Here is a 22,670-nt window from a genome sequence, read left to right on the forward strand (position 1 = left end):
AATATAGCTCTAAATTTAACCACACCTTTGAATATGTTGTTTTTGTTGTTGTTAAGTACTGTTGAGTTGACTACCACTTGTGATGCTGTGAACAACATACCTGAATCTTACCTTTTCCTGTGCCATCTTCATGATCTCCAGTTTGCTATGGCTTATTGTTAAAGCCACTGTGTCAATTTCTTTGAGGGTCTTTGTCCCCTTTACTGGCCTTTTATCTTTCTCAGTCTGAAGTTTTTCGCTAAGCACTGGCCCCTCCTTATAGCATGCCTAAAATATATGAGACACAGGTTCACCAGCCTTGCCTGTAAGGAGTATCTTAGAGGTTGTAAGGTTGTACTTCTAGCAGTACAAACTTGTTTGTTCTTTTGGCAGTTCGTAGGATATTCAGTACTCTTCATCAACACTGCAATGTAAAGGCATCAGTTCTTTTTTGGTTACCTTTATTCATTGCCTAACTTTCAGATACATAAGAAGGAATTGGAAAAAAACCATGGCTTAGATCAAGTGCACCTTAGTCTTTAAATTAATATCTTTGTTCTTTAGCACTTTAAAGAAGTCCTTGACAGTAGATTTTCCCAGTGCAACATGCATTTTGATTTCTTGACTGCTGATACATTGAATGTTGATTGTGTATCCAGGGAAAATAAAATCACAGATAACTCCAGTCTTTTCTCCATCTATGATGATGTTGCCTGTTGGTGCAGTGGTGAGGATTTTTGTTTTCTTGATGTTGAGATGCAAGCCATGTTGATGACTATAGTCTTTGAACTTTAGTGATTCGGTTCTTCATTTTCTATAAGTAAGGCTATGTCATCTGCATAATGCAAATTCTTGATGAATCTTCCTCTATTCCTGATGCCACATTCTTCATATTTATATATAGTAAAGTATTTTAATGTTGAACTCCCCTTAATATATTATTCAGAGTTGTCTTTTACAAAGCTTTATCTGTAGTTTCTGACTGATAATCCTTTACTGCCTAGTGAGTACTAAAACTCTGGCAAAAGGACATTGCCAGGGAAACTCTGAGTCCATGTTTCATTCACCTATTTTTTTAAAATGCACATTTCTCCTGGTGCAGGTTCAGTTTATTGTCTCCTGTGTTTTGTGAGTTATTCCAGTATCCTAGGCAAATAATCCCTACATGAAATTGATACATTTCTTTGAACTCTTCTGGTTTAGCAAATCATTGACAGAGAGGTGATTTTAGGAACAATTTAATGAGTTACCAAATACGCTAACTTTAATGGTACCTGGAAGCTTATGCGTTTGGCATTGTTTTAGCTTCTGATTGCACTCAAGATGGTTTATCCTGTTGAAATGTTCACAGTGTAATTAAAACTCTAAGTAAATGGCCAAATCCAAAGTCTTAATTATTATGACTATTAATGTGAGAGAGATAATGTGAGTATATGTCTCTGTGTGTGTTTGATCAAGGAACAAGTACTAGAATAAAATATGCAGCCATAAAAATAATTGCATTTGAGTAATAGAATTATAATTTTTTAAATTGAAAACACCCTTTCTTGTTGTTTAATATAGTTTAGTTTTAAGAAAAGGAGGAAGGCAGGCTACTTTTCTTTAACTAGTGGTTTTTTGTTGGTTTTTTTAACTAAGCCTCTGAAAGAAGTAGAATGGGAAATATGTCTCCAAATACCAAATGTAAAGGGGGCTCTGGTGTCCTAGGTTTTGAAGGCCTGTTATTTCGGAAGTGGATGGCCATTCCTTCTTCCTAGTCTGTCTTAATCTGAATGCTTGGATTTAGGACAGTATCTGACAGACAAACATTTTATAGAAAGAACAGATGAAAGACAGTTCCCAGTTATAGAAGCAAACAATAGATTCAGTGCTGTTCCCGCCTTTGGTGCACGTGTCTTGACCCACCTCCTTATCTGCTTCACCAGTAACCCCTTCGGTACCCGCCTGTGCCATTCAGTACCCCTCTCCCCCATCCAGCCCTTGATATGATGGCTTATGTCTCCAGCCTTCTGGGCTTCTGTGATTCCAAATGCTTCATGCTGCTGTCATTCTCTTACGTTGGGACCAGTATCTCTTGAGTTTAGGAGTCTCTTAAGTCTAAATACCAGGTCCTAGTATTAGGGAAGGCTTTCTATCTCAGTGGTTCTGAGGAAAAGTCCTTTGCCTTGAACTTCTGCTCAGTACTGACTTCTTGTGTTTTAGTTTCCCAAGAGAGGGTGATGTGTCCTCTAGATCTGGTATAGAAATGTTTTCTTGGCCCCTGCCCACCAGACTTCTGGGAATGTGGGCATAGCCTACTGGCAAGAAGATACACTACAATCCTAAAGGCACTCGGTTTCGGGCCAGCAATAACTGCTCCATGGGAGAAAGATGGACAATCTCCTCCCGTGTGATTAACTGCCTCTGAAAACCTGCTGGAAGGTCAGCTATAGATTAGTTCCGACTTATGGTATATACCAATCATCACCTACTATTTACACATATTCTGGTTTTGTAAAACTTTTTTCCCCCAAAGGAGAGCAGTACACACAGGTTTTACTTTTTTACAAGATGAAAAAACATTTCTTTCCCCCCTAAAGTATCTGTTCATTATGTGGTAATGAATATCTTGCTCTCACTCTGTGAATGTGGAGCCTTGGATCAGTCTTACTACCCTGTACTCCCACTCTTCCCTGCTCTTGGTATTGGAGGCTGGTTGAACATTGCATAACGGATTTACTAGTTGGATTTAGCTCTTCACCTTGAGTTTCAATTAGATTATGGAAATTTCAATAGAGTAATAAATACCCTTTTGCTGTAAGCAGAACATATTTTGGTGGATACACTGGCAAAAATATTTAGGAAGAGGGAGGAGAAAAATAAAACAATTCATGATAAAATATAATGACATTATAAGAGTGATTACATTCATAGAAGCACATTTCGATGTTTCCTCTCAGTTAATTTTACTCCATGACTTAGTGGATAGCGCTACCTCCAAAATACCCCCCAACCCCCTCTTTTCTTCTTTCCTTTGCCTATACTCGCTTACACTGTCCTTAATTTGTGTCTGCACATACAGCCTGTCACCATGATATACTGGATAGCCTGTTTCTACTCTGATAAACACTTGTCTCATACACAATCTTTTCTCCATACAGCAGCCAGAGTGACATTAAAAAACTAAGCTAGATCATGAATTCTCTTTGTCAAAATCTTGCAAAATACATGCCTTGGCCTCCTGTTTGGCCGAGTAACCTAATTTTTCCACTTGCTTCCTTTGTCAACAAGCTCCAGCCACACTGACCTTCTCTCTGTCTCATGAACTCCCTGACCTCCCCCTGCCTCAGGACCTTTGTCTGTGCTGTGGCCACTTCTCAGACTGCTCAATCCACAGACCTTTGCATTGCTAGCCTCTTCTCAGCCCACATATCCCCATTTCTTAAGCATCAGAGCTGTACTACTCTCCGCTTAGTCTACATCGGGATACTTTTCTTTTTATCATCATGTTTACTACAGTGTGAAAAGTGTTCTGTATTTTTATTTACTCCTTCCTCATTAGCATATAAATCCTAGGCTGGCAAGCACTTTTTGTTGTGTCCCCCATTGTCTCATACATAGCCCCTAATGGTGTGCTTGCTTTCGGTGGTCAGGATTGCATGAGATGTAAATGGATTTCTTTTTAACTCTGAAGTGCTTAGTATTCTCTGGATAATAAAGGGACACCATTTGCTTTTGGCCTCTTCTCCTGTTCCCTTCCCTTTAGTGGCTGTGACACTGGTTCTTAATGACTACAGCTAGGGCTGAAGTGTTTGACATGCAGCAGCCTAGAGCAGACTGACACATCAGAGGATTGAGTTTGAAACTTGGGCTTTTTCTGGTTTTTGTTCACATTTTATGTCTGAGGGAAGAGGACCACAGTCCAGACCTGAGAGCCTAGCCAGCACCTCCAAAAGGCATTTATTATTTAACACAAATGACATTTATCAAATTAGGCTAGGTGGCCCTGAGCAGGACAGATTAGAAGTGTAAGTAACTTTCTTTTGAGAGGTTGAAGGTAGAGATGTTGTTGTTGCTGTTAAGTGTCTTCGAGTTGCCCTGAAACCTGCTCTCTCCTGTGCCAATCTTATCTCTGACATACCTACCTCATTACCCCAGTCACCGAATCAATCCATCTCATTGAGGGTCTTCCTCTCTTGTGCTGTTCCTCTACCCTTCCAAGTATGATAACCCTTTTCAAGGACTAGTACCTCCATGCTACATCCCAGAGCATGTCATATGAAGCCTCAAGCCTCTAAGGAGCAGCCTGGTCTCACCCTCTCTGGGAAGAACCTGTTTGTTTTACTGGCAGTCCATGGTATATTCAATACTCTTCTCCAGAACCACAGCTTAAAGGCATCATTTCTTTTTCTTTTATTCTGTAGTCATTGTCCAGGTTTCTGATTCATAGCAAGTAATTGTGCAGACTGAGGCCTGGACCAGGCACACCTTAGTGTCCAGAGTGACATCATTGCTCTTCAGTACTCTGTAGCAGTCACTGACAGCAGACTTTCCCAGTGCAATTCATCTTTTAATTTCCTGGCTGCTGGTAACAAGAGTGTTGATTGTGGAGCCAAGCAAAATAAAGCTGGTAACAATCTCAATCCCTTCACCATCTTAACCAAAATCTTCATGGAAAGGGCATAAAATGGAATTCTTTCTGTAATTTAAGACGAGTGAAACAGAAAGGAAATAAAGTTTATCAGATTCAAAATAAGTTTAACAAGTTACTTATCAATGTAATCAGAGGTGTTAAAAAATTAGTAGTAATTGACTGACAGTAAGTCATAGTGAAACTCATGCTGTCTGAAAACAACGGTCTATAAAGTGCACACCAATTTGGAGTTAGAGCTATACAGACCTGAGGAACTGGGGCCCACCCTATAAGGTCTATTAAAAAGCAAAAGCAGGCCTATCTCGGAGTTACTGTGGGTTTGGTGGCCAGACCACCACAACAAAGCAAATGATGCTTTCAAGTGAATCACAGAGTTTTTTACCTTTTGGCTTTTTGTCTTGTTTTTTAATACACTGTTTTATTTTTTTGTTTTATTTACACTGAGTTTCTTGAGTAGTCTGTCAGTCTGTAGGAGGTTGCATTGCTAACCCAAAGGTAGTACCTATCTAGTGATTCAGATCTACTAGTTTCTCTGGACAAGAAAGAAGGGTGATCTCCTTCTATGAGATAATTCTACACAAGGAGTTTGCATTTATTTGAAGTTTTTGTTTAGGTGTGAATATTACACAGTGAATAAGGAATATCAAGATTTGATGCCTTTTAATTGTAGTGTTAGGAATATTACAAATACCATGGACTGCAAAAAAAACCAAACAACAAAACAACACACACACAGATCTATCTTGGAGGAAGTGCAACCATCTTCAAGGAGTATCAGCAAAAGAGAGGAAGACCCTCAACATGTTGGATTGACACAGTGACTGTAACAGTAGGTCTAAGCATAGGAGAAATTATGAGAGTAATAGGACTGCTAGATGTTGGAGTTGACTGCACAAAACCGTAAGAACATACCCTCTTTGCTCAAATTATAGTTGTAGCTTTGTGAGATCTTGTATAAATGTACACACTCAGGTCGTACCTCAGCATCTACATTTTCAGAGGATACTAGATGGCCCCCTCCCCAGCTCTCTCTATAATTTTCAGTTTCTGCACATTCCTCACACTTACGACTGCAGCATCAAGATTGCAAGAAAGGGTGATCTGTTGTCGGACTCTGGCTGTAGTGTTGTGGGATCTATACATGACTTAATTAAGAAGAACCACTGGCATTTGGGAGGGGAGTGCCTGCGGAGGCCGGGATTGACAGCACCGTGGTGCACCTGTCAGACCTTAACCAGTGGTGTGGGTCATTGATGAGGGTGCTTCGGTGGCTCCTTCAAAGTCAGAGCCACTGTCAGAGCCTCTAGGGGTTTCCAAGTCCTTCCCACTGTACTGAGCACTGCGCGCCTCTTCCCCATGGCTTTTATTTTTTGCTCTCATTTCAGACTGCTCCAGGTCTACCTGCTGATGAGTGAGTATGTATCATGAGAGTGGGGGCGGGCAGCCACCTATCCTTCAGAGATTGACCTTCCTTCTGGTTCTGTGGTTATAATCTGGGGGAGAGCTTCAGGTTGCCAAGGGAAACCAGATAATCAGGACTTCAGTTATGAATTAAAGTAAGTCAGGGCAGGTAGCACTAAAGCAAATGGACTTCCTTCTCTACCTTTGTTAGGAGAAGTTTTCTTTAAACTGTCTGGAAGGTGGGGTAGCTAGAGGTGCTTAATTACAGAGAAGTGGAGAGAATTTGATCTTGAACAAGGAATCCTTTCCATGCATAATTTCCTGTATATCCAGTCACTGAGGTGGGGTGTGGATTCTAATCGTCAGTGTTGACTTCCAAGAGTAGGGTTTGAGGAGTAATAGAAAGCTAGCAAGACCTGAACTCAATGGGAGCAGAAGTGGTTCTAGAAAAAGAGGTTTAAAGGGTATTTTCTGAAAAACTAGTTTATCAAATTCTGATTTCCATTCAAATATCTATGATAATCATATCATTAATATTATGAATATTAATTGTTAACACCACTGAACACTTTGTGCCTATACTTGTTATATATGTGTGTACAATCACATTTAATATTTATGTCTAACCTGCCTCTGGTGGCCTAGTGATAAGAAGCTGCACTGCAATCCCAAAAGCATACAGTCTGAATCCACTGGCTTCTCCATGGGAGATGGATGGGAATCTCCCCCCATGAGATTTACTGTCTCTTAAAACCCTGTAGAGGGTCAGCTAGAGGTTGGTTCTAACTTCATGTTACACAACAACAACAATTACACAACCTATTTAGTTGTTATGTGCTGTTGAGTTGCCTATGACTCATAGTGCTCCTATTTAGAACAGCTTTGAAGCCTACCCTGTCCTAAGCCAGTCTCACTGACTCTTACACCGTTACCCCCATTGCCCCAGTTACTGTATTAATCCATCTCATCGAGGGTCTTTTTCTCCTGCCCTGTCCCTCTACCTTTCAGAGCATGACCTTCTCCAAGGACTGGTCTCTTCTGGCCACCTACCCAAAGTAAGTGAGGCAGAGCTTCAAAATTCTAGCCTCCAAGGAGACACTTGATTTCACCCTCTTTAAGAGAGACTGATTTGTTTTCTTGGCGGTCCATGGGATGTTCACGACTCTTCTCCAGCACCACAACTTCTTCTGTCATCCTTAGTCATTGTCCAGATCTCTGATGCATAGCAAGTAACTGTGAAGACAATAGCCTGGATGGCCACGTAGTAGACACTTACTCTCTTAGAGGAAAAAGGTGCAAGAGTAGCTTACCAACACTGGTTTCTCTACACTGGACTGTATGATGTCACATTGCCTCTGTGTCTGTTTTTCCTTATCAGTGCCGGCTCCCAGCACCTCATGTCCAGCAGGATGCCGTGCTTCCTGCTCCTGCAGCAGCCCTGCGACTGTTGTCATGACTGAGCCCATTGCTTCCTTCCAGCCCCAAGGCAATGGAAATGGGATCCTGTTTTGTTGTAATCCATTTGATTTTCACTGGATAATTTTCAGAAATAGGTCATCACGCCTTTCCGTTCTGTTTTGGTATAGAAACTCTGTTTAAACTTGCCCATGATGAGTGACCCTGCTGGTATTTGAAATACCACTCACTGGCCTAGCTTCCAGCACCGTACCAACACACCAGGCACTACAGTGCAGCAGACTGATGGGTGGGGAGTTTCCCTGATGAGTTCTGCTGATGTTGTTGCTAGGTGCTGCACGAACTGACCATGACTTACAGTGACCCTGTGAAACCACGACTTACAGTGACCCTGTGAACAGCAGACCTGAACCCTGTCCTGCTATACTTGAGCCCATTGCTCCAGCCAGTGTATCAGGCCATCTCGTTGATGGTCTTCTTCTCTTTTGCTGACCTCCCAACCATGAGATTTTCAGCACTCTTCTCCAAAACCATCAGTCAAAAGTATTGGGTCTTCTATTGTCATCCTTAGCAAAAAGGATTCTAGAAGGTCAGAAGGGAGTGTGTAGGGATGTGCATCATCCTGGTTGGTTGCAGTTCTTTGTAGCTTGGCTCCAGAAGGGGCCTTTCACTCTCAGGATTGGTTAGTTCTGGTCTCTACATTCTTTCTGTGCTCTTGGAGCCAGCCTCCTATCACCCCTATGAGATACCATCATCCACTCTTCTGTAGACATTTGAGTTCCATCCCTCAGTAGAGTTCCTCACTTGAAACTCCCGAGGTACCAGCACCTTCTCCAGAGAGGTCTTGGTCCTACCTCTGCAAGTCTCTTCTAAACATTTAGATACAGCCTAAGGTCTTTTTAGTTTCCAAGACCTGCTCCAAACCTGTCCTTTATTAATAACTGCTAACAGCTAGTGCTGCTCCGGCTTTCCGAATTGGATCCCAGCTAATATATTTCCCCATCCTGTGTTTCCTCAGGTGGATGTGGGTCTCAATTTTAAGAGTGTGTGAGGCTCACTCTCTCCCACTGCCATTGAGTCATACCCTACCCTTCAGTGGATTTCCGAGATTGTAAAATACAGGAGAGGCCCGTCTTGCTACTTCTGAACGGCTTGTGAATTCGAACAGCCAGCAAAATGAGGACTTAAAATTAGCAGCACTAATGGACTAAGCTAGTTTTCCCTCTCCCTCCTCCCTCCTCCTTCCCCTTCCCCTCCCCACCCTTCCCCTCCCCACCCCCCTTCTCCTCATTGCTGTGGAATCAGAACCTGTTCATAGCTGACCTTGCAAGGGATCACGTTGGAGGAGGTTGCCCAGCTTTGTCTTGAGAGGCAGCTTGGTAGTGTAGCTACCTACCCAGTAGGTCTGTATCACAGTTCAAAGGCTGATTAGTTCTTCTGTCATCCTTACTCAGGGTCCAGGTCTCAGATGCATAGCAAGTGATTGAAAAGAAGACTGTGGCCTGAATTAGGAGCACCTTAGTCCTCAAACTGACACCATTGTTCTCCAATAATTTGGGCAGGTCCCTGACTACAGACTTTCTCAGTGCAATATGTCTTCTGATCTCCTGACTGCTAGTACCAAATGTATTGATTGTGGATCCAAAGAAGATGAAGGTGCTGACAGTTTAAATCTTTTTTCCAACTATCATGATATTGCCTGTCAGTCCAGTGGCTAGGATTTTTGTTTTCTTGACGTTGAGATACAAAGCATATTGAAGGCTGCAGTTTTGATCTTCTGCAGCAAAACCTTCAAGTCCTCCTCACTTTGAGCAAGCAAGGTTGTGTCATGTGCATAACGAAGGTTATTAATGAGTCTTCCTCCTATCCTGATGCCACATTCTTCTTCATAAAGTCTAGCTTCTTGAATTCTCGTCTCAAGCATGCACATTAAATAGATACGGAGAAAGGATACAATTTTACTGTTTATGAAAACCCTGTCAACAAATAGGTTTGAATAGGGGCTAATAATCTGCTTTTTAAACAGGCATCTTCGGTGTTTTTGAAATGAGTGTTAAGAAAATTTGTCTAGATTTCGCCTCTTCCCATTGTGCTGTTTCTTGGGTCTGATGTTGTCTTGAGGCTTAGAAACAAACTTTATTTATTTTGTGGTAGGATGGTAGCTACGGTGACTGAATGCCACCGAGGTTGTACATAACTTATGGAGGCAGAAAATCCCACTATTGTTTAGCCTGACAAACCCCGAGGCAATTAGCTGGTGAAATGGAGCTTTTCACATGATGCATAGAAGACGTAGTCCTCTTCTCAAGCCTTGCATCCTCAGAGTTGTTTCCTATCAGAGGGATCCTTTTTTCCTGCTCACAACAAAAGCATTGTACATGTGGCTGATGTGGGTGGGAGCTTGACACCAACCCTGATTGTTTTTAGAATCCTTCCCATTTCCAGGCGGGAAGTTTGGAGTACTAAGGCATTGGAGTAAAGCTTTAATTCCACCATCAGACATGCATGTTAAGGAACTCTGATGGTAGAGTCCCTTAGTGTGTTGCGTTGCTAACCAAAAGCCTCTGGCTGCTCATACTCACCAGTAACTCTGGGAGAAACATGGACAGCCTCTTCTGATTGATATTTACAGCTTCAGAAAAGCAGTGACGGGTCCGCTGTGAGTCAGGATCGATTTGACGGTAGTGAATATTGTAGTAACACCAGTAATAGGACCAAGACTCTCGTGTCTCTTGGCCATTCCCGTGAATGTTATCTGTTTATCTGTGTGAATAGCAGTGGACATTCCTTAATGGAATGTTGGCTTCATTTTGTTGATTTAATCAGTAAAATGAGTGGGTTTTGCTGGGAGGAGTTGGACTACCCCCTCAGAGCAGAACAAGAAGTTTTTCAATCCTGCCAGGTCATGGGGCTTTGAGTTTGTAGGGGGCAAGGACTTCAAAGTGACCTTTTTCTGAATTTAAAAATCAGATTTGCATCCTAAGCATGCATGCCTCCTACAGCCTAGGATGTGGTGCAGTGTTTCCTGAGACAGCTTTGGAAGATTCTGGGTTGTTTTTTTTCTTGTCTGTCATTTCTTTACATTCAGTGTTTTATACCACATCTTTATACTCATCAAAAACTCTGCTTTAGATTCCATTTGCCTTCAAGTTGATTCCCACTCTTAGAGACCCCACACATTGGAGACTAGTAAAACTTTCCTAAAGGCTTTCAAGGCCATCATCTTTTGCTTACTGATTACCAGACCTTTCTTCCAAGGAGCTTCTTGTGGGCTTGAACCACCAGCTTTTCAGTTGGTAGTTACACACTTAGGATTCTAGCCATCCAGGGATGGCTGCCTTTTGTTAGCCTGCTGCTTCTTCCTATAGCTTCTATCCATTTAGCCAGTGGCCAGGGGGTCCAATTTTAAGTTGAGATTTAACCCATTCTATTAGAAAATGCCTCTTCTAAATCGACTCTCATATAGTTCTTGACTGAACAGTTGGTATGTATCTTCTGCACATCAGCAATGACCTAAGTCAGCCTACCTTAGGCTTCCTTGAAGTTTAAAACCCTCCAGCGTCTACCTGCTTACAACACACAAAATGAGCAACAGAGATAGAACGTATTGAGTAAAAATGCTCTTCCTCGTTGCTTGTAGGTTGTGGAGCCTATCAGTGTCTGCTCTCCACCGGTAGACTGGCTTGAACCACCACTTCACTTCCCTTGCCTACAGGTGGCTTCTCTACGAGGGGTTGGTGTGACTGTTGGCCTCATTTATTTAGGGATATATACTGATATCTTCCTGTGGATCCATGCAGGGATTTAGTTGCAGCAACTGATTCTAAAAAGAATGAGGGTGAAGGGAAGCCGGTATATAGGCTTGTATGTGAGTGCCAGGAGAAGGTGTGCAGAGCCCTTGGGGCCTCAGAGAGAAAATGTCTGTTTGGGGTTGTGAAAGCGGATAACAAGCCAGGTGATTCTTATGCCGTCCTTGAGGCAAGGCTGTTATTCTCTTCTCCCCTCACACGCTTCATAATGCTGAGAGGCTTTTTAAGAAAATAAATGGACTTGTCCCACTGACAGATTATGTGTTTCACTTTCAGTTTATGTGCCAGTCATTATCAACATGAGGACCAGCATCCAACTTCTCAGTTTTGAAGAGTCCAGCTGTTAAATGAGTGCTCTTGAGACTAATTGCTAAATGTTCTTTTAACTGGAAAGCGGTGCTATTCATGGAGTGGTTCTATTATTTAGTATATACATCATTAGGAAAACAAAAATGCCTGGGAGTAAATCTCAATATTAATCATGCTGAACTATATGGAAATTGCAGTGTGCTTTATAACAGTTCCTGGTAGCACAGTGATTAAGTGCTTATCTGTCACCCAAAGAGTTGGTGTTTTGAACTCCCAGCTGCTCTATATATCAAAGATGTGGCGGTCTGCTTTTGGAAAGATATGCAGCCTTGGAAAGACTGTGGGCCAGTTCCACTCTGTCCGATAGTCTCAGTGAGGCACATCCACTTGATGGGAGTGGCTTTGTTTTATTTGATTTATCACAGACACATCATTTTTCTTTAACTTGGGTCCTAGAATTTATTTGAACCTTAGTGCTTATTTTTATTGATTTTATTTGTGTTGGATGAACATGTTTTCTGAGTGTTTAGTAACTGCAGAATAGTTTTGTGTTGTTCGGTTGTTTTTTTTTTAAATGCTACAGTAGATGTAGCTTCAGGTTCAAGTTGAGTTAATTTAAGTTCATTCCAATTTTTTCCTACATATGAGTTCCCCTCTATCTCTTGAATCAGTACCCTGGGCTACATTTGTTGTTCTGTGGAATAATCAAATAGTTCTTGATGAGTTACATGCAAGTGCTCATTTTCTTGATGAGGTCTGTGGCCTTTGGATGTTTTATCAGATGAGGTGGTTTATCAGAGTCAGTGGTGGAGATGCCATAAGGCCATTCACTTCTCCACTTCACCCTTGCTGTTGTTGTATACCGTTGAGTCATAATCAACTCAGAGCTGACCCTCCAGGAGACTTTCAGAAGTAGTATAGATCCTTGATGGCCTAGTGTTAAGAAACTGTGCTGCAGTTCCAAAGGGACATGGTTCACACCCATTCCGCAAGAGAAGGATGGACAGTCTCTTCCTGTGCAATTTACTGCTTCTGGAAACCCACTGGAGGGTCAGCTAAAGATTGGCTCCAACTTAACACACAAGAACAAATGTTGGCACACAACAACAAAAAAATCACACGAGAGGAGATTGCCTATCTTTCACCTGTGGAGCAGCTGGTGGATTCAAACAGCTTGCATTTAGGATGGCCACTCAACTCATTACCGCTGGGCTACCAGAGCTTCCTCCTGTCACTCACCCTCATACGTGTTACTTAATTTTTTCAGTAAGCTCTAAAGCTTCTCCAACAACCCCGTAAGGAAGCTCTTCTTTTTTGCTGGCTTGGCTGAAATGCATGCCAAATAAAGAGAGTCACTACTTGGTAAGTGTAAGGCTTCAAGAAGTGTGGCCTTGCTCCATGGGCCTGCACATCCACGCTGTGGACCATTCGTGCAGACAGGTGGGTAGAACAGATTGTTTGGGGAAGGAATGCTTATGGCAGATTGCTTATCATGCACCTTCTTTGTATTTGATTTGAGACTTCACCATACATAATCCTTTCACATAGAATAGCACCAAGTGTCAGCAGAGTAGTTCTGACAAGGCCTTCGGTATGTGTGAAATATTAAGTTGGAAGATAATTCATAGCAGATCATCTTGAGTCTATGCACAGCGAGTACATACATATATTATGTGGAACCATTTAAAAAGTAACCATTTTTGGCATAGAAATGTGACTATTTCATAAACTTAACCTAATAAGTATAAAATTGGGTTCATTCCATTAAAAAAAGCAAGCCCCATAGCAGTAATGTTTGGTAGAGCAGAATGCAGCATTTGTAATGGAACTCAGTGATAGGCAAAGATACAGGTTTTGGTGAGCCTTTGATTCTCGGTCGTCCCCCCCCCCCCTTATTTTAAAAAATATTATATTGTGGTTCAGTGAAGGCATACACAGCCTCTTAGATCCTTCTTCAGCAGTTTTGACCTAGGCCATTTGTTGACTTTGGTCCTGTTCTCCACAATGCATGAACAGTCTCATTTCTATTTTGGTTGTTCATTTCCATTAATCTGGCTTTTCTTATCTCCTTCCACAGTCTCATCTTTGTAAGGAATAGTCGGCTGCACTCACAAGAATTTTTAATTTTTAGAAATTAATTGCCAACTTTATCAGCTTAGGAGATCTCAGGAAATTCTGTATTTTCACCCAAAATCAGAGGACCTCCCTTACTAGCTCCCATGTTGATGGTGTCAGCTGTGGCTCCTTCCTTCCCACTCAATAGAATGTTCACCTTTTCCTGTCTTTCTGAATCTGCTTTGAGCCTGGACACATAAAATCAATAGAGCATATGGGTAAGCTGAGTAAAGAGAGGATTTGAGGAAATGATCAGCTGAACCATAGCCTTTTGATATTAGGTTGTAAAGAAAACCCCAGCTATTCTCTGTAATATGAAAATTTGATTCAGTTCTGCATTGTAGTCTGGGGGGAGAAGGAGAGGTCAGCATAATTAAAGAGTACTTTCACATGCTAGGAGATGGCCAGACTCTTATTAAAAAGTTTTGGCTTGGTGTTCCTCATTAAAGTAGAATGTGATGACAGGGCTTTCTTCCAGTGGCCGTCATTAATGTCAGAGGCTAATATAATGGTTTTTTAACTTCCTCTTCCCTCCTGAATCTCACTATTACTGATAAGGTCACCGGACAGTTGCATCTTAACGTTAGCACAAAGAAGTGTTCCTATAAACTAAGATTTTCTTAGATATGTCAAGTATTTGTTCATTTTGTGGGGAAAACCTGGATATGCTAATCTATAGAAGTGAGTACACATCTGTAGAAGAAGGGCTGGATAAATTATAGTATGTTGAACCATGAAATATTATATAACTGTTAAAACAACAGAGTGATAAGATGCCAGCTGGCTTGGAGGGATTTTGTAGAGGGTTAATGCTTATACTGTCATCAGGATGATTCCGATCGATTGACATTCACTCTTCATTGGGTTTCTGAAACTATGAATTGCATGGGAGGAGATGGCTCATCCGTGCCCTTCAGCGCCGCTGGTGGATTCAAACCTCCAGAGACTTGAGATCTTTTGGTTGTAGTGTCACGTGCTACAGTTTAATTAGTTCCTTGGAGGCAAGGATTACCAAGCTTTGTCTTTCATATTTTGAATATGTAGTGAGGTGAGGCTCTTCCTTGGAAAAATGGAGGGTCAGTAAAGGAGAGGAAGACCCCCCACTTATTGTGACTTTTGTGACTTCAGCAATGAGCCCTAGTTGTCTTGGAGATGATGAGGATGGCTCAGTCTAGGGCAGGTTTCAGAATGTCTGTTCATAGGGTCTCTATGAGTCATACTTAACTCGATGACAACAACATATGCTAGGGTACTCTGGTGGCTTAGTAGTAAAGAGTTGCACAGTTAATCCAAAGGAACCTGGTTCAAATCCAGCAGCTGCTCTGAGGGAGAAAGCTGGACAGTCTCTTCCAGTGCAGTTTCTAGTTATGTGTCAGTTCTGACTTGATAGTACACAACAACAACAACGTGCTATGTGGTCCCCTGATGGAAGGATTTACATCCTTAAACCCAGTGGAGAGTTGCTATTATTTGGACTCAACCATAGTGGATTTGATGTTTTTAGGGTTTTTTTTTTGTTTTTTTTTGTTTTGTTTGCTTTTGTTTATGTGCTATTCCAGGGGGGTTGGCATATGCTAACTCATTTTATCCTTACGACCATGTGAGCTAAGTACTAATATCATCATTTTACAAATGAGGGAACAAGTGTTTTGCTCAGGCTAAGCAATTGGTACATGGCAGGACTGTGTATGAATCCAGGCTATCTGGATGAACTATTTTAAATCAGTTTTATGGTATTAAATATTATGATGTTATTGCTGTGTGCAGTTGAATTGGAATCAATTCATAACTGACCCTCCAGCAAGTTTTCAGAGACCACTAATCACACTAATCCCATCTTTCTCCACTAGAGCAGCTAGTGGATTCAAATCAAGTGCCTTTGGGCTGGAAGAGAAACTCCTTAACCCATAAAGCTACCAGAGCTCCCTTATTAAATATTATAGTGCGTTATAAATGAGGAGATTGACCTATTATTATATTCTAGACTCTTAAACTCATGATGTATCAGGCCCTAGAGATCATTTACCAGGTAGTCTTCTGGGTTTCAAATTGAGTTCTTTATTTCATCTTTGAAAGCTCCTTAAATATTCCTGCTAATGTACTCTTGGGTTGTCCAGGAGCAGTAACTCACCTCTTCACTCAGGAGTTCAATGTAAACTACAGATAGAGTCTCCCCATTACCAATGAAGAAGTGTGTCCCAGAGGAATTATGCTAGACATGTGAAATTCATAAGGATATTAAACCCTTGTGGCAGCCTTATAGACCCAGTTTTACCCATTACAGAAAGTGATACATGAAAATTAGGCCTGTAATCACTGAGGGGATCAGTACCGTAGGTGAGAGAGAATCCTGGTCTCACCCTTTCAGGCATTTTACTGACCTAAGGCTTGGGAAATACAGTGTCTGAGTAGAGATGTGTGATGCTGGTCTTGTGTCTTAACTGCTATTGACTTAATTATGATATTCCTGATAATTTCTAAATATTGTGGAATTATTTACCAAAGGTGACAGTGATGGAGTGATTTAGAGCAGACAGTGAAAGATTTACAGTCATTCTTCTTGACCTCTACATAGGAAATACTTCTATAGAAGGACTCATTCAACTTGAAACAAGTAAGGTTCCCATTCTTTGAATCTCTCTAAACTAGTGAGCTTCTTGGCATATGGTAGGAGTCAATGACTTTCTATTGAGGAATCTGTAAACCATTTCTTCAGACCATTTCTTTCAAACCGTTTCTTTGGGTCCTGTCTTTTGTGTGGGGGAGTGTATTCCTGCTTAAAGTTTTCTAATGATTAGTAAGCACTTTCCCCCCCCTCATTTTATGACAGTGACATTTCAAGAAAGAAACCTGCTTCCTGTAATGGCAGCACTAGGTAATCAATCCTGAAGGAGTGTTGAGTTGTTCTGTGCCATCAAGTCAGTTTTCAACTTACGTGACAGAGTAGATCTGTCCAATATGTTTTTCTTAGCTTACACACTTTACAAGAGCAAATTACCAGTTACTGCTTCTGAGGGGCTTCAAACCATCAACCTTTTGGTTAGTGACTGAGCCTGATTTGTGTCAGTAGGGTCAGAAGTCATAGAAAACCAGGGTTAAGGATAGTTGCCATTATCAAAGACAAAAGTTGGACTTGAACTTTTAGATTGTCAGGGCAAATGGAAAATATGGCACCTTCCCCATTAAGTAATTTGAGGAGACATTTTCAACCTAGCATTAAATGTGAAGAGTGATTTATTGTATGGGTCATAAGAGTAAGGACATTGAACACACTGTACAGACTACAATTGAACAGTCATGTTTCTCAGTTGTGGTTTTTATAAAAGAAGTACCCAAGACTTGTTGGTTTCCTGCAAATCTAATGAATGTCAGAATTTTAATACTAACTTGTCTTTCTTTGGATGATTGAAAGTATAAAGTATGTAACAGGTATGTAACTTTCTAGTGACTTAACCTTCATACCAACAATACAAGAAAAAACTCAGGAGAAATGTGCCAATTCATAGAGAAGCCTGTGTGTTTTAATGAACTTGGCAGTCTCTTGCTTCTGATTGCCATGGACATAATTACTACCTAGAACTTCTAAATAACAGATCTTAGTCTGGAGTTATTTACCCGCAGTGGATTGGTTTAAAGTAAACGGAAAGGATTCAGAGTCTTCTCTTGGCTTGTTCATATAAACCATATTCTTGTTAGATACTGTTGAGTTGACTATGCCTTATAATGACCCTATGAAGAAAGAATACAACTGTTAAGCATGCCTTTCATGATTTTTAAACTACTCAGTGTCACCTTATTCTACTCAAGACTACTTCTTTGTGTATTTACAAGTTTAGCATAAGCACAATAAATTGCTCTGGAATCCCCATTCTTTTCAATGTTAGGTATATTTCATGATGACCTACACATTTAATAAAACATAAGTAAACATCTTTCTGATATTTTCTGCTTTCAGCTATGATTCTTCTGACATCTGCAATGATACCTCTCATTCCATTGCCTCTTCTAAATCCAACTTTTATTTCTAGCAGTTACTTGATGATGTTCCAGTCAGGTTTGAATAATCTTCAACAAGATTTTATTTGCATGATATTATTTGATAATTTCTATAGTTTTTTACTTACTTTTATTTTTTTAAAAAGAGAACAGATACATTATTAAAGGTTAATTAAAAAGCACTAATTGCTATCGACTCAGCAACAACCCATAGTTCACCTTCTAGTCGATTTTCAGAGACTGCAAATCATATGGAAGGTAATTGCTCATCTTTTTCCCAGGGAGACATGAACTGATTTCCTTTGAATTGGCAGCACTACTTTTTACCAGTTGGCCATCAGACATCCCTAAAGATTAATTGTTGTTAGGTGTTGTCAAGTAAAATATGACTCAAAGTGACTCTATGAACAACAGATCTGTATTCTATCCTGTGCCATATTCAATCTCTGACGTACTCAAGCCTATTGCAGTTTCAGTATTAATCCATAAGATTGAGGATCTTCCTTTCTTTTGCTCACCCTCGACTTTTCCAAGCATGATATCCCTTTCCAAGTGATAGTCTCTGCTAACAGCCTGTCCAAAGTCTGTGGGGGTTGGGGGGGGGGAAAGCTTTGTCATCTCTGCCTCTAAGGAGCACTCTGGCTGCACTTTCTCCAAGGCATATCAGTTTGTTCTTTTGGCAGTCCATGGGATATTCAGTACTGTTCTCCAGCACTGCAACTTTGTATGTAAATGGTTAAAAAAACATATATCTATATCTCTAACTCTCTATCTCTATTATATATATTATATATATTATTATATGTGTGTGTGTATGTATATATATACACACATATATATACATATATATATAAAGTTGTATTTAATATATTCACTGCTGTTATTTGTATTCCCACTTTGTGATGTAAGTCACACATTTTTTTGCTTCCTCTTAATCTGATCCACACTGTCCAAGGCAAAATACATGACTGTCTTTGTATTACTCTTAAATGCTCTTGAGAGTTCTGCAGTTTGGTCACCTCTCTTTTTCTCTCAAAGTATGGATTGACTCTAATCCTGAAAATAACAATATCATACAAAAGATTTTTATACTTTCTCTTATGATTCACAAGAAACGTAGTTTACCTGAGCTGGAGTCTAGCTGAAGCAATAATATATATAAAACTGTTGTTAACTTTAATATGTAAAATGCTTTCTTTTTCTTCTTTTCCATTCTGTCACGTTCAGTCTGTTCAGTTCATTTTCCTTCCTTTCCAGGCACTAAAAAAAAAAACAAACACAAAACAGTCTCCACCCCTTAAGTTAATGACCAATAATAGATTATGATTGGTAATTTGAAAAACTATTATTTTTATTTTATTGAGGTTTTTATGAAAGTTTATAGTGAACTTGGATTTCCGTTTGTTCATTGTTGCACGTTTTCCTCCCTGTTCCACCTCTCCCCCCAGTTTGCTTTCTTCTTTGGAAAAAAAAAATTCTTTCATTGTTATGCAGACCCTCCTGCAGTCCACTTTACTATATGCATCTCTTATTCTGTTCTCTTGTTATGCCAATAATACCTAATCCTATATTTCTTTTATATAGTTCTCTCCCTCGTCTCTTTCAATACTGTGTACATTACTTATCCCTTCTTTTCTTAGTTTTCCCCAACCTCCATGTCAGTTCTGCTTTTTTAACAGTTACATTATGTACTATTTGTCTTTTTGTGACAGATATTTCACTCAGTATAATTTTGTATAATATTACATGAGTTCTTTGTTTTTCAGTGCTGTATAATATTCCATTGTGTGAATATACCACAGTTTCTCTAGCCATTAATTTGTTGATGGGCACTTGAGTTGTTTATAGTTCTTTGCTGTTGTGAACAAAGCAGAAATATACATGGGTGTGCATATATTTGCTTGGGTGCAGTTCTGATTTCTTTAGGGTATATGCCCCGTAACGGAATTGCTGGATCAAATGGTATTTCTATTTCCAACTTTTTAAGAAAGTGCCATACTGCTTTCCATTGTGGTTGCATCATTTTACACTCCCACCAACAGTGGATAAGGGTTCCAGTTTCTAATGCAAAGAAAAACAGAGTAGCAGTAGTGATACCTGGACTTCTACTCTCATGCTTTGCAATGGCTAGTTTGTGATCTTAAAAAAGATAACCTATCCGATACAAGACCATTTTTTCCTCATTCATAAAATGAGGAGTTAGATTTGTGGTCTCTGTGCCGCCTTTCACCTCTGATGTTGTCCTTGATCTCTCCTGTCATTGAAAGGATTCAAAACAGAATCTCCCAGTGAAAAACCACATTATTCATGTTAATATAATACTTTCAGATCAGGAAGGGTTTGTTTCCCGCCCCCTCCCCCCCCCTTCTTTCTAGAGATGAGGGGCTCTTAGTTGTTTTACTCAGCTATGGCGAAATGTGATGAATAATTCTCTAGTTGTAAAGCTCTACTTTATCCCCTTTAAAAACTCTTATTTCCGTTTATTTTCTTTCCTGTGTCCTCGAAAGTGAAGAGATTTTTCTCCTTAACAATTTAATAGAGTTTAAGGGGGATATCTCAGTACTATATATACTTACATCCTTTCTGGGAATTCTTATCTCCCGTTTTGAGAACGTTCTGGGGATACAGATTAAGGATGCTGTTAGTTATTGTCAAGTCATGGCAGCCTAGTCATCGTAATCATTGGTGTGTCTGAGCTCGTTGTTACAGCCATTATGTCATTCTGTCTCATGGAAGGGTCTTTGTAGACCCTCTACTTTATCAAATAGGATACTCATTTGTAGGAAGAATTAAATTTGGGGGAGTCCAAATGATAAGATTTACAGCAAGTGGGGTTTAGAATGGCTGCCTCTCAGCAGCCTGTTATGGTGTTTGTTTTTTCTCTGCTGGGTACCAGCCCAGTGCTAATCAGCTACTTGTCACTTTCTCTGCAGCTCACTTCAGGTATGGTCTCTTGCTCTGGAGACTTTACTGGAAAGTACCTTTTGCTATCAGCAGGGCCCTTTGTGATGTTTGGCTCTGATATCTGAAACCTTCCGGACTGAACTCAGCATGCTGTGTCACCTGCAGGGCCAGTGAGGCCAGCCTGGTGGGACTGGAGTAAAAGCTGATGAGAGCAGTGAGCAATGAGATATGGAGGAAAGGATGGTCTTTTGAAGCAGCCAGCATTTTCTCCCTGAACTGAACTGTAAAGAACATGATTTTGTTGGAGGATATTAGTTGTTAATGCTGTTGAGTCCCCTCTGACTTATAGTGACCTTATGAACAATAGATAGAAGATACCCTCTCCTCTTCTGTGCCGTCCTTTGATCTCCTTCACACTTAATCCCATTGTTGGAATCATTGTGCTGATCCATTTCATTGAGGATCTTCCTCTTCTCTACTGATCCTCTGCTCTTCCAAGTGTTCTATCTTTTTCCAAGGCCTAGCCCTTCATGACAGCATTCCCAAAGTATGTGAGATGAAGTTTCACCATCCTTGCCTCTAAGGAGTATCCTGATAGCACCTCTTCCAATAAGAGTAGAGAACAAAATCTTTTCCTAGTGAGACTGAAACAAGTGCAAAAGAGAATATTGTGTTCTCACAATTGGGAGTTGGCTCTTAGGCTGACTGAGGTTCTAACATTGGCTCTCGAGTCTTGGCTGGGTTCTATGAGCCCCAGTTTTCTTATGCATTAAGTAATGAAAATAAAAGTGCAGGACTCTCAACACAATCTAAAAAAAATAAATTGAGAGTTTGAACAAGAATCAGATGAGAAGATAGTGAATGTGGCCTTTAGTCTCTGATGAATACAAGGTGGGCTTTTAGTACTGAGAGTCTTAAAGTTGGAGATTAGTATTTGGAACATTAGGGAATTAAATCTGTCAAGGTCAGGATTTCAAGAGGTCTCAGGGAGGGAACAGCAAGGCCCTACCCCTACAGGCCCTGCCCAGGACTTCACTGAGGTGAGAAAGCCTTGATTTGCACTGGAAGCATCTTGAATTTCCTTCTTTCTCATATATAACGAAAGCTATTACTGCTTTCTTCTTCCTTACTACCTAAAAATTGCTTCCCCACCCCTATCCTTTGGAAGGCATTTGATGAGTCATTAGGGAAGTGTCACCCAAAGAGAAGCTTTAAAGAGAAAGTAAGATGGGCACATCTGGCCCCTTTTTGCATAATCCGGAGCACAGGCTGTTTCTTTCATTGGCTGCCTTGCAATGGCAGAAGATTTTTTATGTGCTAAGAAGGATATTTTTGGTATTATTGGCAGGATAAAGATGTCTTAACCAGGGGGTCTTTTAGCCCCTATGGAATGTAAATCCGATTAGGAGCTCTTTGAGCTCAGCCATAAATCATTACCTGTCTACACTTTGCCCTTATAAAATATGGGTAATGATATGACTGTGTCTCCTAGGAGTTCAAGTGCATTAGCTAATGATCATGAAATCTTAGAAATAGGAAATTCTTCTGAATGCTGAGAGCTTTTGTAATTACACACTTGCATCATTTTGCTTGGCATCCTTGAACATCATGATTTCAACATAAGAATCCCAGGGTTGATAACTGACTTTCTAATTGTAGAGCAAGCTCTGAGGAAATGAGCTCCAAGAATGCTCAGAACAAATACGTTGTCATAGCATCTTAGCGTGGCCTTGAAGAAGCTCAGGATGGAGAGGTTTGGTTTATGCAGAAGTGGGTAAAAGCCTCATCTAGTTGGAAAAATCTCTGAACCTGTGTAATGGCTTCTACACAAGGTAGTGATTACACATGTCCATGCCCTTTGTTCCTGTGTCCTCAGACCTGCCCCTTCCTCACGCTTTGCCAGGGCGGCAAGCCTTCTCAGAGACTATCTTTGTCTCCCCTAGAAGAGTCTAGATTTCCCTTAATGCCCTCCTGATAGTCACTTTAGGATTTAAGAAGTGTTTGGAAAAGGTGTCAAGTGGTACCATCTTGAAGACCTTCAAAATAGATTATCTATTGATGAAAACGATCACAAGTAATAGTAACCAGACACTGTACCATTTGCTAAC

At 40.5% G+C, this 22,670-nt stretch overlaps 1 protein-coding gene across 1 annotated transcript in view; it reads left to right on the forward strand.

Moving 5' to 3' along the window:
- Positions 1–22,670, forward strand: part of STK39 (serine threonine kinase 39) — a 431,767-nt gene that overhangs the window by 72,446 nt on the left and 336,651 nt on the right. The window lies entirely within an intron of this gene.

The sequence above is a fragment of the Elephantulus edwardii genome, unplaced genomic scaffold (genome assembly GCF_000299155.1).
Source record: "Elephantulus edwardii isolate Elephantulus edwardi_28Jun2011 unplaced genomic scaffold, EleEdw1.0 scaffold00003, whole genome shotgun sequence".
In the NCBI taxonomy this organism is placed as follows: Eukaryota; Metazoa; Chordata; class Mammalia; order Macroscelidea; family Macroscelididae; genus Elephantulus; species Elephantulus edwardii.